The sequence below is a fragment of the Fundulus heteroclitus genome, unplaced genomic scaffold (assembly GCF_011125445.2).
Source record: "Fundulus heteroclitus isolate FHET01 unplaced genomic scaffold, MU-UCD_Fhet_4.1 scaffold_77, whole genome shotgun sequence".
NCBI classification, from domain to species: Eukaryota; Metazoa; Chordata; class Actinopteri; order Cyprinodontiformes; family Fundulidae; genus Fundulus; species Fundulus heteroclitus.
In genome coordinates, this window is record NW_023397219.1 from 1,277,527 (window position 1) to 1,290,221 (window position 12,695).

Consider the following 12,695-nt stretch of genomic DNA (forward strand, 5'->3'; position numbering starts at 1 on the left):
CATGTTAATTCAGCTACAAAATCAGCTAGATAAACTCTATTTGGAAAAAGCTAAAGGAGCTTTCATAAGATCCAAAGCAAAATGGTTAGAGGAAGGGGAAAAGAATTCAGCATATTTTTGCAAGTTAGAAAAAAGAAGACAGGAAAGAAATTCAGTTGCTTGTCTCTCAATTAATGGAACAGAATGCAAAGATCCATCCAACATTGAAAATGAGATTTTAAATTTTTACTCTACCCTTTATGACTCTAGTTCTTTTGGGGATGATGACGATTCAATATTTGATCTAATTAAAGAATTCATTCCACAAATTGATGAATCCTGGAAAAGTTCATGTGAGTCTGAATTTAGGATTGAGGAATTAGATGCAGCTATTGGCAAAATGTCCCTGAACAAAAGCCCAGGTACAGACGGCCTCACAACCAATTTTTATCAACATTTTTGGGCTGATATAAGGAACATCCTTTTTAAAGTCATGGGGCTGCAGAGTGGTGCAGTGAGTAGCGCTGTTGCCTTGCAGCAAGAAGGTCCTGGGTTCAAGTACACCCCTGGGTCTTTCTGCATGGAGTTTGCATGTTCTCCCTGTGCATGCGTGGGTTCTCTCCGGGTACTCCGGCTTCCTCCCACAGTCCAAAAACATGACTGTTAGGTTAATTGGCTTCTCCAAATTGTCCTTAGGTGTGAGTGTGTATGTGAATGGTTGTTTGTCCTGTTTGTCTCTGTGTTGCCCTGCGACAGACAGGTGACCTGTCCAGGGTGTACCCCGCCTCCCGCCCAGTGAACGCTGGAGACAGGCACCAGCAACCCCCGCGACCCCATGAGGGATAAAGCGGTTTGGAAAATGGATGGATGGATTTTAAAGTCATTAAGGAATGTCTGGAGAATGGAGAATTGACAGCAAGTATGAAGCAGGGGCTGATAACCTTAATTCCTAAATCTGGAAAAGATCAAAGGTTGTTGGACAATTTAAGACCGATAACACTGCTTAACGTTGATTATAAAATATTCTCAGGAGCTATTGCCGCTAGACTTAAAGAAGGCCTTTCAGCAGTTATTAGTGAATCACAATCAGGTTTCTTGAAAAGACGATCCATTCACAATAATATTTAAGTCTAGTACTAATCTAATATAAGTATAAAGTATAAAGTATAAAGAACTGATGCAAAAAGATGGTTTTATTCTTTTTTTAGATTTTTATAAAGCATTCGATTCCTTGAAGCACACATTTATGCTAAAAACTCTGCAAAATTTTGGATTTGGTGATAAATTTATTAAAGCGATTGCTATTTTATATAAAGGAATACATAGTTCTGTTACTTATGGAAGAGGTACTTGCCGTAGGTTTGAGATTAGAAGAGGTATACGACAAGGATGTGGATGCTCCCCCTTATTGTTTATTCTGGTTGCAGAAATTCTTTCAATCCGTATTAAGAACAGTGATATCCAAGGTATTTCAATGTTGAATAAACAAATTAAAATCAGTCAATTAGCTGACGATACCACTCTGTTTTAAAAAAAATGAAGGACAAATTCCATTAGCTCTAGAGTTAATAAATCAGTTCTCTGTTTCAGGTTTAAACTTCAATTTAAATAAATGTGAACTATTGCCACTACACAACCCAACAATGCAATCCTTATGTAATATTACCATTAAATCGGAGGTAAAATATTTAGGTATAGTTATTTCCAAAAATATGAAAATAAATGAGAATTTGAACTTTGTGAAGAAATTGGATAATTGTAAATCTATTTTAAACAGCTGGTTAAGGAGAGACATTTCTTTATTTGGTAGAGTGTTATTGTCCAAAATGGAGGGTCTTTCTAGAATAATTTACCCAGCCTCTTCTCTACCGGTATCGAGGGAGTTAATCAAGAGAACTAATGATACTCTTCTGAAATTCATTTGGAGGAATAGATGCCATTACATAAGAAAAGACGATGTTGTTAAATCATTGGTTGTAGGAGGATTAAATGTTACTGATTTTGATGTAATGAACGGGGTCCTTAAACTAAAATGGCTAAAACGTTTTCTCAAAAATACAGATTCCTTTTGGTTTACGATCCCCAATTTTATTTTTGGAAAAATGGGAGGAATTGATTTTCTTTTACGTTGTGACTTTAGTTGTAATTCATTGCAAATCAAACTCTCTGCGTTTCATCAGCAAGTACTCTTGTATTGGAAATTGATTTATAAACATAACTTTACTCCACACAACATTCCTATTTGGAATAACAGATATGTATTGGTCAACAGTGTCATGGTTGAGTTCTGGTTTGACTTCGTTATTTTCATTTTTTTAACTCATGCGGGTTAGGTTCGACTTTATTTATTGTTAGTTTTCATTGTCATCAGTTATTTTCTGTCATCTTCACTTCACCTCCTCAGCAGTCAGTCACACCTGTTAACAATTTACCAGTCAATTAGCCAGACCCTTGTTCCACCTGTGAAGTGCTCTATTTAAACCTCCCTCTGCCTTCAGTTCAGCACTGGCCGTCTTCTGCTATCCACCACTCCATGCCAGTCCCTCAGTAAGTCTTTGTGTTCTACTGTTTGTTCCTGGAGAAGCGCTGCTCTTTGTCCAGGTGTCTCCTGATAACTGCTAACCTGTCAAGCTGCTCTGGTGAAGCTCTGCTCTGTATCCTGGTGTCTCCTGAGAACTGCAAACCTGTCAAGCTGCTCTGGTGAAGCTCTGCTCTGTGCTCTGGTGTCTCCTGAGAACTGCTAACCTGACTAGCCGCCCTGAGTCCTGGTGTTGCTATGACGCCTGCTAGCCGAGCAGCATCTAGCGATTGTGGACTCTCTCTCTCTCCGCGCCGTCAGCTCCTGCCATCACCTACATCCCTGACCTTCTGCAGTCCTGAACCTCCTGTCTTCATCACTCACCACCCAGCATACTTCATTTAAATAAAACTCTTAAACTTTAGTCCTGTGTGCGCTTCCTGAGTTCGTCTGTAAACAAAACCCTGACAAACAGAAAGTCGGTATTTGAAAGGGAGTGGTATGCTAAAGGCATCTGGTCTGTTAGTCATTTAATGGATTCAGAGGGGAACTTTTTGGATTTTGGTCGTTTTTGTGTTCAGTACAACCTTAATTGCTCCGAAAAACTGTATAACAAACTGTTAAAATCTATACCCTATTCGTTTAGATCCCTAGTTAAAAATATTTTATACTCAGACATTTCTCCTATACAGAGATCATTGCAGATTGAAGATGTTCAGATTCAAGATATTAGATGCAACAATAAGATGTTAAGGAATTTCTTTATAAATTAACTTTTCCCAAATCCAATTAGACATTACATTATAAAGAACTTCACAGCAGATCAGATCATTAAAAAAAGAATTGCATAACTTACCCTCTGCCACCAAAAGCGAAATAGATGCAATTCAAAATTATCAATGAAATATATTCTTTAGTGAATATAACTAACTATAACTAAAGAATTTTTGACGTTTAAGTTTGATACAGAATATTGTGTTTTTGCATGAGAAATGTGGAGAGTTTGAAACATCTATTTTTTTTTTTTTTTTTTTTTTTTTTTTTGTGAATCAATTTTTAAGTTCTGGAAAGATTTCCAAAGTTGGCTAAACTGGAAGAACATTGTTTTGTCGCCACTATCTGAAACAAGTGTTTTATTTGGTTTAGAAAATGAGAATAAGGCTCTTGAATATTTGAAAAATTACCTTATACTGTTGGGAAAAATTTTCATTCATAGATGTAGGTATTTTAAGACAAAACCCACTTTTTGCCATTGGAAAAATGACTGATTTATTTTATAAATCTCTGAGACTGACTAATTCCAAACCCGCTGTTAAAGTATCATCCTTGTTGGAAAACTATAATTTGATATAAAATTGCCCTTTGTTATTATTTTATTCTATTACTTTACTTTTGTACAGTTTTGTTATAATTTTATTTCAGACACAATTCAGGTGTGTAAACGATGTAATGTTTATGATGTCCTGTTTCTGTATTATTTCATTGTTTTAATTATTTTATACTTGCTCGAAGATGCTCCATGTTATGGTAGGACAGGTCACTCTCCGACTTTTTCTGTTAAGAAGTTGTTTCAACGTGAAATGCATGTAAAGTAAATCTTGGTGTTATTTTTGACCAAGACATGTCATTTAAATCCCATATTAAACAGGTTTCCAGAGTTTCCTTTTTTCACCTCAGGAATATCGCCAAAATTAGAAACATTCTGTCCAGGAGTGATGCTGAAAAACTGGTCCATGCATTTGTTACTTCAAGGCTGGACTATTGTAATTCTTTACTATCAGGAAGTCCACAAAATGCAGTTCAAAGCCTTCAGCTGATCCAAAATGCTGCAGCAAGAGTTCTGATGAAAATCAACAAGAGGGATCATATTTCTCCAATTTTAGCTTCCCTTCATTGGCTTCCTGTTAAATCAAGAATAGAATTTAAAATTCTTCTTCTAACGTATAAAGCCCTTAATAATCAAACTCCATCATATATCAGAGCTCTGATTACCCCGTATGTTCCTAACAGAGCACTTCGCTCTCAGACCGCAGGTCTGCTGGTGGTTCCTAGAGTCTCTAAAAGTAGAATGGGAGGCAGATCCTTTAGCTATCAGGCTCCTCTCTTGTGGAACCAACTCCCAGTTTATGGTCCGTGAGGCAGACACCCTGTCTACTTTTAAGACTAGGCTTAAAACTTTTCTTTTTGACAAAAATTATAACTAGTGACTCATGTTACTCTCAGCTACCTTTATAGTTTTACTGCTATAGGCTTAGGTTACTGGAGTATATCAGGATCTAATTTTCTCACTATATTGAGTTCTACTGTTCTTCAATTATGCATTATGTGTTGTCATTTCTGCTTTAACTTTCTGTTCTCTCTCTTTTCTCTTCATAGTAGGTACACCTGGTCTGGCGTTCTGTTAACTGTGACATCATCCAGAGAAGACGGCTCACCCACTACTACCATCTAATGTAGAACAGATTACTAGATCAATGTGTGCTTCTGTGCTTTTTTGTTTCTCTTGTTGTGTCTCTGTTCTGTCTTCTGTAACCCCAGTCGGTCGAGGCAGATGACCGTTCATACTGAGCCCGGTTCTACCAGAGGTTTTTCCTTCCCGTTAATGGGTGGTTTTTCTTCCCACTGTCGCTTCATGCTTGCTCAGTATGAGGGATTGCAGCAAAGCCATGTACAATGCAGATGACTCTTCCTGTGGCTCTACGGTTCCCCAGGAGTGAATGCTGCTTGTCGGGACTTTGATGCAATCAACTGGTTTCCTTATATAGGACATTTTTGACCAATCTGTATAATCTGACCCAATCTGTATAATATGATTGAACTTGACTTTGTAAAGTGCCTTGAGATGACATGTTTCATGATTTGGCGCTATATAAATAAAATTGAATTGAATTGAATTGAATGTACAATTCGCCCTGTCGTTGTTTTGTATTTTGTAACATTTGCAATAAAAAAAAAGGTAATTTGCGCAAGCGCGAACAGAATAACATCCGGGTCGCCAAAAAATAAATAAATAATGTAATTACGGTACTGAAAATACTTATTTCTATACTTAAGTCATTAAAGAATGCTAAACTTTATCGTATAGAAAATACTGTAGACTTTTCTCCAAGAAATTGATGCGTTTTAAATTCTCTCCATTGTATTGCTTGACGTCATCATCGGATATGCTCAGAAGTCCGGGAAGATATCAGCTGTGTCTCAATTCGCAGGCTGCGTCCTTTGAAGGACCCAGCCTACACAGCCTTAGGAGGACCCAGCCATCGGAAGATGCTCCGGAGGATCCTCAGCCGTTGGTAAATGGAACGGTCTAAGCCTTTGGAGCACTTCCTGGTTGCGACACACGTCATCACATCTACCCCAAGCCCGGGAAAAACAGCGCCAGATGACAAAAAAATGGATATGGAAATTTAATTTTTTTTTATTTTATTTACTTGTTATTGGAGGAGAGACGGTTTAGATGGCTTTGGCGGCAGCAAAACCGGCGACGAATTTTTCTCAGGCTGGGAGAGCGCAGTGGAGAGGTAACATTTACCTGCTATTATTTTCACCCAGGGGCCTGCTAATGATCATAATATACCAGTTATTAAACAAATAACTAAAACAGCAGATTGACAAATATGTTTAAATATAAAATTTTATATTTATTTGTAAGACTTGATATAAACTTATGTTTGTAACATTAGTAATTTAAATTGAATAGTTAAATGTGTACAAACCCTGTAAATAACTGACTTAAATCACTACTTTCACTATCATTAAAAAAGCGCACAAAGCACCTCGGGAAATCTTAAGCGCGAGGCCACTAAGGATGGTAGCGATGCATCCTCAAAATTCGGGGAAAAGGAGGACGCATTCGTAGGCTGCACTTTAAGCATCATTTAATTCAATTCAATTCAATTTTATTTATATAGCGCCAAATCATGAAACATGTCATCTCAAGGCACTTTACAAAATCAAGTTCAATCATATATACAGATTGGGTCAGATTATACAGATTGGTCAAAAATGTCCTATATAAAGAAACCAGTTGATTGCATCAAAGTCCCGACAAGCAGCATTCACTCCTGAGGAACCGTAGAGCCACAGGGAGAGTCGTCTGCATTGTACATGGCTTTGCTGCAATCCCTCATACTGAGCAAGTATGAAGCGACAGTGGGAAGAAAAACCTCCGGCAGAACCGGGCTCAGTATTAACGGTCATCTGCCTCGACCGACTGGGGTTACAGAAGACAGAGCAGAGACACAACAAGAGAGACAAAAAAGCACAGAAGCACACATTGATCTAGTAATCTGTTCTACATTAGATGGTAGTAGCAGGTGATCTGTCTTCTCTGGATGATGTCACAGTTAACAGAACGCCAGACCAGGTGTACCTACTATGAAGGGAAAAAGAGAAAGCAAAAAGTTAAAAGCTGAAATGACAACAGTCATTTCAATGTAATACAATTCAAAACTGGAGAACAGTAGACTGAAGAACAGTAGAAATCAGTAGAGTGAGAAACTTAGACCCTGATGTCCTCCAGCAGCCTAGGCCTATCACAGCACAACTATAGAGATAGCTCAGGGTAACATGAGCCACTCTAACTATAAGCTTTGTCAAAAAGGAAAGTTTTAAGATTATTCTTAAAAATAGATAGGGTGTCTGCCTCACGGACCAAAACTGGGAGTTGGTTCCACAGGAGAGGAGCCTGATAGCTAAAGGATCTGCCTCCCATTCTACTTTTAGAGACTCTAGGAACCACCAGCAGACCTGCAGTCTGAGAGCGAAGTGCTCTGTTAGGAACATACGGGGTAATCAGAGCTCTGATATATGATGGAGCTTGATTATTAAGGGCTTTATACGTTAGAAGGAGAATTTTAAATTCTATTCTTGATTTAACAGGAAGCCAATGAAGGGAAGCTAAAATTGGAGAAATATGATCCCTCTTGTTGATTTTCATCAGAACTCTTGCCGCAGCATTTTGGATCAGCTGAAGACTTCGAACTGCATTTTGTGGACTTCCTGATAGTAAAGAATTACAATAGTCCAGCCTTGAAGTAACAAATGCATGGACTAGTTTTTCAGCATCACCCCTGGACAGAATGTTTCTAATTTTGGCGATATTCCTGAGGTGAAAAAAGGAAACTCTGGAAACCTGTTTGATATGGGATTTAAATGACATGTCTTGGTCAAAAACAACACCAAGATTTTTTACTTTATTACCAGAGGCCAAGTTAATGCCATCCAGATTAAGTGATTGATTAAGAACTTTATTTTTTGAGGACTCTGGCCCAAAGATTACAACTTCTGTCTTGTCAGAATTTAAATGCAGGAAATTTAAAGTCATCCAGCTTTTGATGTCATCAAGACATGACTGCAGTCGAAGTAACTGATTGGATTCATCAGGATTCATGGATAAATATAGCTGAGTGTCATCAGCATAACAGTGGAAATTAATCCCATGCTGTCTTATAATTTTGCCAATCAGAAGCATATATATAGTAAATAGAATTGGTCCAAGGACTGAACCCTGTGGTACTCCACAAGTGACCCTAGAGCTTGAGGAAGATTTATTATTAACATGAACAAACTGGAATCTGTCCGACAGATAAGATTTAAACCAGCCTAATGCTTTCCCCTTAATCCATACAGTATGCTCAAGTCTTTGTAGGAGAATATTGTGATCAACTGTATCAAATGCAGCACTGAGATCTAACAGGACAAGTATAGACACAAGTCCATTATCTGAGGCCATGAGAATGTCATTAGTGACCTTCACCAGAGCTGTTTCAGTGCTATGATGAGCTCTAAAGCCTGACTGAAACTCCTCAAGTAGGTCATAACTTTGTAAATGTTCACATAGTTGATTAGCAACTACTTTCTCAAGAATTTTAGATAAGAAAAGAAGGTTAGATATAGGTCTGTAATTTACTAACTCATCTTGATCAAGAGATGGTTTCTTGAGTAAAGGTTTGATAACAGCTACTTGAAAAGCCTGTGGTACATATCCATTTACCAAGGATAGATTAATCATGTTTAAAATAGGAGCACTGATCAGAGGGAATACCTCCTTAAACAACTTGGTTGGGATTGGGTCTAACATACAGGTAGAAGGTTTTGATGAAGCTAAAATTTTAGATAGCTCATAAAGCTCTACTGCTTTTGAACAGTTCAAACACCGCCCAGTTCCAAAGATTCCTCCAATGCTGCCTCACTTTCTGAGGATGAGGTAATCATGTTTGGGAGGATGCCAATTATTTTATTTTTAATGGAATCAATTTTATTTATGAAGAATCCCATAAAATCATTACTCCTAAGAGCTAAGGGAATGGATGGATCAACAGAGCTATGACTCTGTGTAAGTTTGGCAACTGTACTGAAGAGAAATCTAGGATTATTCTTATTCTCCTCAATTAATGATGAAAAATATGCTGCTCTAACTCTGCGAAGGGTCTTGTTATACAACAATAGACTGTCCCTCCAGATTAGGTAGGATTCCTTTTGGTGTGTAGAGCGCCATTTTATCTCCAATTTCCTAACATTGTGCTTCAAGGAACGCAGCTCTGAATTAAACCAAGGAGCAAGCTTCCTGTGAATAATCACCTTCTTTTTCAAGGGAGCTACATTGTCTACTGCAGAACGCAATGACAAAGTCATACCGTTTACAAAGACATCTATTTGTGAATTGGAAGAAACAACATTGCTGCCATCTACAGGGCATTTCTGCAATATGGAGGATATTAAAAAGGGGACAGACTCTTTAAGTTTTAATACAGCATTATCCGATAAAGATCTACTATAATGGAACCCTCTTTTAGGGGTGGACAACTCAGTTAGATTAAACTCAAATGTTATTAAAAAATGATCAGATAGGACAGGGTTGTGAGGAAATACTGTTAATTCTTCACAATGCCATATGTCAGCAAAAGGTCTAAAGTATGGAGCCAAGAGTGCGTCGGTTTATGCACATTTTGAGCAAAACCAATTGAATCTACGACAGCTTTAAAGGCTACACTAAGGTTATCACATTCTGTGTCAACATGGATGTTAAAATCACCCACTATAATAACCTTATCAGTATTTAACACCAAATCAGATAAGAAATCTGACAACTGATCCAAAAACTGAGTGTAAGGGCCTGGTGGACGATACAAAACAACAAACAGAAGAGGTTTTATTGCTTTGCAGTTTGGATGAGGGAAACTGAGGGTTAAATGTTCAAAAGAACTGTAGTTATTAATTGGCCTGGGACTAATTAATAAATCAGACTGAAAGATGGTTGCCACTCCTCCTCTTCCCACAGATCTGGGAATGTATAAATTTGAATAATTGGAGGGAGTTGACTCATTTATACTAACGTAGTCCTCTTGTAACCAGGTTTCTGTGATACAAAATAAATCAATCTGTTTATCAGAAATCAATTCATTAACTAACAAAGTCTTTGGAGGGAGAGACCCTATATTTAATAGACCACATTTAATTGTTTTATTTTTAGGTTCAAGGTGAACCGTATTGATTTTTATTAGGTTTTTATGATTTGTTCCTTTTAGATAAGTTTTTGATCTGTTAAGTTTTGGCCGTGGGAAAGATACAGTCTCAATAGGATAATCGATGGGTAACAGTACAGAAGCTGCAGAGAGGTGTGTTAAACTACGGCTCTGCCACCTAGACAACCAGCGGTTGAATGATGACATGCGGCTAAACATGTCATCACTGGTCAGATCAGGCAGGGGACCCGAGAAAATTACGGAGTCCGACATTGCTTTAGCAAACTCACACACCGAAGCAACACCAACTTTAGTGACCTCCAATCGGCGTGACCAGGTGTCATTACCGCCAGCGTGAATAACAATCTTACTGTATTTACGCTTATCCTTAGCCAGCAGTTTCAGGTAAGATTCTATGTCGCCCGTTTTGGCCCCTGGCAGGCATTTAACTATGGTCCCTGGTGTCTCTAGTGCCACGTTTCTGACTATTGAGCTCCCAATCACCATGATCGGCTTCTCAGCGGGTGTGTCGCTGAGTGGGGAAAATTTGTTAGAAACGCAGACGGGTTGGTGGTGAACTGGGGGCTGAAATCTAGAGCTATGCTTCCTATGAACCGTCACCCAGCCGGCCTGCTTACCCGGCTGCTCGGGTGCTTCTGGAGGACCACTAAGTGAAGTAACGCTAGGTCTATGTGGCTGCGCGCTAGCAAAGGGGCGGCTATCAGCTGGTTTTTCCATAGCACGGAGCCGGGTCTCTAATTCTGACACCCTCGCCTCCAAAGCTACAAAAACACTACATTTATTACAAGTACCATTATCCCTAAAGGAGGCAGAGGAATAGCTAAACATCTGACACAGAGAGCAGGAGATAAGGTGAGACTTAGTCAGAGACGGAGAAGCTGAAGTAATAGTAGGAGAGGAAGCCATTGTGGAGCTAAAGCTAGGCTAGGCTAAAGCTAGGCTAGCGCCCTTCTACCACGCCAAGAGAGCAAACCGTGAAACACGAGGAGTTCCCAAGCGTGATGTGCAGCAACAGAAAATGTTTTAAAAGTGCTTATGTGTTAGAAACAGATGTTACTGCAAAGAGATTAAAGATAAAAGCAAGAGAATCGGGAGCAACAAACCGTTGCTCACGCAGTGATAACAGGAAGATAAGATAAGATAGTCTTTATTGATCTCACAATGGAGAAATTCACTCGTCACATCGGCTCATACAAGAAGGTGCAGAGTAGGGAAGGTGCATTCAGTTATATACAGTAAATCTTCATATCTACAATGGATCAAAAGAATACAAAAAAAAAAAAATACAAAAAAGGAAATGGGAATGTAAAGGTCTCATTTACATTCTTAGTGGTCTATATTTATATATAAACATATCTATATACTTAAATATATACATATATCTATGTGCCTACTTACATACGCACCTACGCGTATGTACGTGCATATACATTGTATACATTTGTACATACATACATGTGGGCTGACTTATGTTCAGGTGGTGATAGCAGCAGAAGTCACTACATCAGGATTATTGCACGGGTTGTAGGACAGTGTATTAAATAGATTATTGCACCTTGGTTATTGCACATTAATTATTACAGTTATGGTCACAGTTGCAGTTACAGTGCAGCATTGTAAAATCTGATAGCAGCAGGAATAAATGACCTGCGGTAACGCTCCTTTTTACAGACAGGATGTCTAAGTCTTGCACTGAAGGAGCTGCTCAGCTCCTCTACAGTCTGGTGCAGGGGGTGGAAGGTGTTGTCCATGATGGATGTGAACTTGGACAACACCCTCCTCTCAGCTACTTCCTCCACTGAGTCCAGAGTGCAGCCTAGGACAGAAGTGGCCTTCCTCACCAGCTTGTTCAGTCTCTTTCTGTCCCGCTCTGCACTGCCAGGAGCCCAGCAGACGACAGCGTAGAGGAGGGCTGAGGCCACCACAGAGTCATAGAAAGTTTTTAGCAGAGGCCGGCTCACTCCAAAGGACCTCAGCCTCCTCAGGAGGTGGAGCCGGCTCTGGCCGTACTTATACAGGGCGTCGGTGTTATGAGTCCAGTCCAGCTTATTGTTGACGTGAACACCCAGGTATTTGAAACTCTGCACAGTTTCTATGTTCTGCCCCTGGATGTTCACAGGTGAGTGAGGTGGGGGTCTTCTCCTGAAGTCAATCACCATCTCCTTGGTCTTACTGGTGTTTAAGCACAGATGGTTCTTCTCACACCAGTCCACAAAGTCCATGATGACCGACCGGTACTCCACCTCGTTCCCCTCAGACACACAGCCCACAATGGCCGAGTCGTCAGAGAACTTCTGAAGGTGGCAGCTGTCCGTGTTGTAGGTGAAGTCCGAGGTGTAAAGGGTGAAGAGAAACTGAGATAGAACGGTGCCCTGGGGGGCCCCGGTGCTGCAAAGTGCCACCTCTGACTGACAGCTGTGCAGCCGCACGTACTGAGGGCGGTCAGTGAGGTAGTCCATGGTCCAGTCAGCCAGATGTTTGTCCACCCCAGCGTCCTCCAGCTTCCCCCTCAGTAGCACCGGTCTGATGGTGTTGAAAGCGCTGGAGAAGTCAAAGAACATGACTCTCACAGCGCTCCCGGTGGTCTCCAGGTGGGTTAGCGCCCGCTGCAGCAGATAGATGATGGCATCCTCTACTCCGATGTTGGGCTGGTAGGCAAACTGCAGCGGGTCCAGGGTGGGGCTCACCACAGTGCGCAGGTGAGCAAGGAT